The sequence below is a fragment of the Schistocerca gregaria genome, unplaced genomic scaffold (assembly GCF_023897955.1).
Source record: "Schistocerca gregaria isolate iqSchGreg1 unplaced genomic scaffold, iqSchGreg1.2 ptg001725l, whole genome shotgun sequence".
NCBI lineage: Eukaryota > Metazoa > Arthropoda > Insecta > Orthoptera > Acrididae > Schistocerca > Schistocerca gregaria.
Window position 1 is genome coordinate 32501 of NW_026062979.1, and position 5000 is coordinate 37500.

The following is a 5000-nucleotide window of genomic DNA, read 5'->3' on the forward strand; positions in this document are numbered from 1 at the left end:
ATCGGAGGAACTGCGGCGGATCGCTGGCTGGCATCGTTTATGGTTAGAACTAGGGCGGTATCTGATCGCCTTCGAACCTCTAACTTTCGTTCTTGATTAATGAAAACATACTTGGCAAATGCTTTCGCTTCTGTTCGTCTTGCGACGATCCAAGAATTTCACCTCTAACGTCGCAATACGAATGCCCCCGCCTGTCCCTATTAATCATTACCTCGGGTTCCGAAAACCAACAAAATAGAACCGAGGTCCTATTCCATTATTCCATGCACACAGTATTCAGGCGGGCTTGCCTGCTTTAAGCACTCTAATTTGTTCAAAGTAAACGTGCCGGCCCACCGAGACACTCAACAAAGAGCACCCTGGTAGGATTTAAACGGGGTCCGCCTCGGGACGCGAAAGCACCCCTTCGGCTCGCCCCACCGGCAGGACGTCCCACGATACATGCCAGTTAAACACCGACGGGCGGTGAACCAACAGCGTGGGACACAAATCCAACTACGAGCTTTTTAACCGCAACAACTTTAATATACGCTATTGGAGCTGGAATTACCGCGGCTGCTGGCACCAGACTTGCCCTCCAATAGATACTCGTTAAAGGATTTAAAGTGTACTCATTCCGATTACGGGGCCTCGGATGAGTCCCGTATCGTTATTTTTCGTCACTACCTCCCCGTGCCGGGAGTGGGTAATTTGCGCGCCTGCTGCCTTCCTTGGATGTGGTAGCCGTTTCTCAGGCTCCCTCTCCGGAATCGAACCCTGATTCCCCGTTACCCGTTACAACCATGGTAGGCGCAGAACCTACCATCGACAGTTGATAAGGCAGACATTTGAAAGATGCGTCGCCGGTACGAGGACCGTGCGATCAGCCCAAAGTTATTCAGAGTCACCAAGGCAAACGGACCAGACAAGCCAATCCGATTGGTTTTGATCTAATAAAAGCGTCCCTTCCATCTCTGGTCGGGACTCTGTTTGCATGTATTAGCTCTAGAATTACCACAGTTATCCAAGTAACGTGGGTACGATCTAAGGAACCATAACTGATTTAATGAGCCATTCGCGGTTTCACCTTAATGCGGCTTGTACTGAGACATGCATGGCTTAATCTTTGAGACAAGCATATGACTACTGGCAGGATCAACCAGGGAGCTGCGTCAACTAGAGCTGAGCAGCCGGCCGCCCGGGAGTGTGTCCCGGGGGCCCGCGCGAACACGCAAGCGTCCGCTCAATTATTCTGCAAACAGGAGGAGGCCGAGCTCCCCTGCACGATACACCTCGAAACCCTCTCAGGTCCCGGCGGCGCGCAGCGCCGTCCTAGGTACTTGGTCGGTTTCGAGAGAGGCGCAATCGCCCGGAGTTAGGCGAGTAGACGGTTTTAGTGCGAACACCCTTGCTCCCAACTGAGCTTGCCGCTGCCGACAGAGGCCCGGGAGCGTGCTGTCGTGGCATTGCCGGCGGGAGACAACACGCGCCACCTATGGTGACCGGCAGCTCCAACGCCAGCGCCACACAAGGGCAAAGCCCCACTTGGGTGCAGAAGCGAACTCTCCCAGCACAGCGCACGCGCCAACACGTCCGCACAACTGCGATACAAACCACCTGCGAGAACCGCTGGGGCGACCGAGCAGCAGACGGCGTCGCGGCGCCGAGTGCCAGGCGGCGGCGCATCCTCAACGCACACAGTCCTCAATCAGACCAGCACACTGCAGATGTCCACCGCGCTTCGCACCGGGCTCGGCTGAACCAACTTTGGCCGCCAGGCGCCGCGTGCAGGGTGCGCCGCAGCGTAGCTGCGCCGCCTGCCGAGCCCGTCGGCTGGCGCTCCTGCCACTCGGCGCCCCCCACCAGCCGCCTGTTGCGCGTGCGCCCACGCAGCGCGCGGCCAACACGCCGGGCGGCCCCCCTTCACCGGCCGGGAACAGTCCCACCAAGCCACCGCCGCGTATCGCTTCATACCCACATGGGCCTAGTCACGTGTGTGGATGTGGCGGGTACCGCTGAAACAACCGGTTAATAGCTGTACCGATCGTCGCCATCACAGATTCACCTCCAGCGTGAACAACCGCTCAACAACGGATTTCCAGTTCATTTGCGTATCTTGGGCAGTAAACGTAGATGTCCACCTACATTTGCGAATTCAACAATTCTTGCATGCCAGGATGTCATGTGTCACGACACGCTACATCAGACCACATACACACTGCGACATGTGCAGAAGAGAACACGTGGAAGGTGGCCCGCGCACGTATGCGATGTCCCTTCCGCGATCCACTGTCAACCGGCATCTGCGGCATGTCCCAGATATGGAACGCGGTCCACCAGGGTAGCACTTTGTGTGAGGCAATACGACAAAGTCGGAATACACGCGTCACTACATCACACGGCTCACGCTGACCTGACCTGACTCACCGCACCACCACCCCCAGCGACCCAGGGTGACATACAATGCGTTCGTACGTTCCTCCCACACGCCTCTACGGCGTACCACAGTGCAACCTAGCTGTTATTGGGAGACGAGACAAGTAGCATCGAGCACAACATATGGAAATTGAGATTCGACACCGTTGGGCACAGCCAGCGTACGGTCACACGTATCACACTACTTCACTCTGTACGTAACTACCGATGATCGGTACAGCGTGTGGGTTACGCGTACGACATCAGCGGACAATGGACACAGACCATACCACGACGTACACTGAGGGCGTCGACATCTGAACGCAACTGAACAGCTGCGAGGCTCATTTAACACTCAAACGCCAGACCGACCAGCTTGAGAGGACGGAGACACAAAGAGAGGGGCAGAGGGGGGGGGGGGGCGATATAGTCCTATTGCAGTACAATTGACAGTGGATAGCGGGAATATGTGGAAAGTAAGCAACACTCGCAAGACATCTACATGAGGATAACAACGACACCAGAGATTCCGAGCAGTGAACTATGTTAGGCAAAGGGACAACGTGGGTTAGGTTAAGGGACAACGTGGGTTAGGTTAAGGGACAACGTGGGTTAGGTTAAGGGACAACGTGGGTTAGGTTAAGGGACAACGTGGGTTAGGTTAAGGGACAACGTGGGTTAGGTTAAGGGACAACGTGGGTTAGGTTAAGGGACAACGTGGGTTAGGTTAAGGGACAACGTGGGTTAGGTTAAGGGACAACGTGGGTTAGGTTAAGGGACAACGTGGGTTAGGTTAAGGGACAACGTGGGTTAGGTTAAGGGACAACGTGGGTTAGGTTAAGGGACAACGTGGGTTAGGTTAAGGGACAAATTGAGTTAGGTTAAGGGACAAATTGAGTTAGGTTAAGGGACAAATTGAGTTAGGTTAAGGGACAAATTGAGTTAGGTTAAGGGACAAATTGAGTTAGGTTAAGGGACAAATTGAGTTAGGTTAAGGGACAACGTGGGTTAGGTTAAGGGACAAATTGAGTTAGGTTAAGGGACAAATTGAGTTAGGTTAAGGGACAAATTGAGTTAGGTTAAGGGACAAATTGAGTTAGGTTAAGGGACAAATTGAGTTAGGTTAAGGGACAAATTGAGTTAGGTTAAGGGACAAATTGAGTTAGGTTAAGGGACAAATTGAGTTAGGTTAAGGGACAAATTGAGTTAGGTTAAGGGACAAATTGAGTTAGGTTAAGGGACAAATTGAGTTAGGTTAAGGGACAAATTGAGTTAGGTTAAGGGATAATCTGGTACAACCACAGTTAGGTTAAGCGATAATCTGGTACAGCCACAGTTAGGTTAAGCGATAATCTGGTACAGCCACAGTTAGGTTAAGCGATAATCTGGTACAGCCACAGTTAGGTTAAGCGATAATCTGGTACAGCCACAGTTAGGTTAAGCGATAATCTGGTACAGCCACAGTTAGGTTAAGCGATAATCTGGTACAGCCACAGTTAGGTTAAGCGATAATCTGGTACAGCCACAGTTAGGTTAAGCGATAATCTGGTAAAACCACAGTTAGGTTAAGCGATAATCTGGTAAAACCACAGTTAGGTTAAGCGATAAAGTTGGTTAAATTTGGTATTGTGTGGGAAGGGGGCAGAGAGGGGGGGGGGTGGATAGTGGTGGCAGTACGCGGATGCCTGAGTCACCGTCAGATACGTCACGTCGGTTCGATGCTTGTAGCAAGAGGCTGGCGGGTCTGTGTCTCTCACTTCTGCAATTTTTCATGTGGTATAACACGAGGGCGGGTGGTGATATTTGGTGCCCCTCTGTGTAGGATGTGTGTTGGTGGTGTTGGTTTATCTGAGCAATGGTAGTTGTCGGAGGAGTGTGGTATTGTGCTTTTATAGGTGGACCTACTGGTCTGGTTATCATAGTGTCGACGGTGCAATGTGGCAGAGAGGGTGCACTCGACATTGTCGCATTCCAGATGTTTACGTATTGTGTGTCTCCGTTGCAGGCCGAGAGTAGTGCATGTTCGAGTGTCTGGCTGACGTGCGATTCACGTTGTGTGCCCAGTCTTACAGCACGTATAGGGACATTCGCATAAATCATCTATATGTGGCCTTGCATCATTTACTAAGCAGTGCCGTGAGACGACCGAACTATTAGGAAAGTACTGATGTACCGCATAATGTTTACCTTCCACCACACGGCGAGTATCGACTGTGCCCAGCGTTGCCACCGCAGGCAGCGGTCACCGTCACCATTGTGCGGCGGAACGGAACATCTATATCCTCAGAGGAGCACTCTTTGCCGCCGGGCGTCAGGTCTCGCGGCCTGCCGGCCAGCGCCCATGACGAACTTACTGCATGTATAGGGACAGCGGGAATTTGGCATACTTGATATAACTCTTCATGAGACGCAAGATATAGGGGTGGATTGCAACTTACGACTGCGAGAAAAGTCCGCCGTTCATCCGCCGGAGTTGCGATTTCGGCGGGGCACGTACGGTCGCGGGTGGAGCACTTGGTGCGGCGTACGCACCCGGGTTGCGGCTCCTGCGCTGGAGGGGGGTGCAGGTTTTGTGTGGGTGGGCTCGGCAAATGAGCACTGTGGGC

General features: G+C 52.8%; 1 non-coding gene across 1 annotated transcript in view; it reads right to left on the reverse strand.

Moving 5' to 3' along the window:
- Positions 1–1145, reverse strand: part of LOC126334304 (small subunit ribosomal RNA) — a 1893-nt gene extending 748 nt beyond the window's left edge. Inside the window, exon 1 of the ribosomal RNA XR_007564634.1 lies at positions 1–1145. This exon is cut by the window's left edge and continues 748 nt beyond it. This is a non-coding gene — a ribosomal RNA (small subunit ribosomal RNA).
- Positions 1146–5000: the final 3855 nt, after the last annotated feature.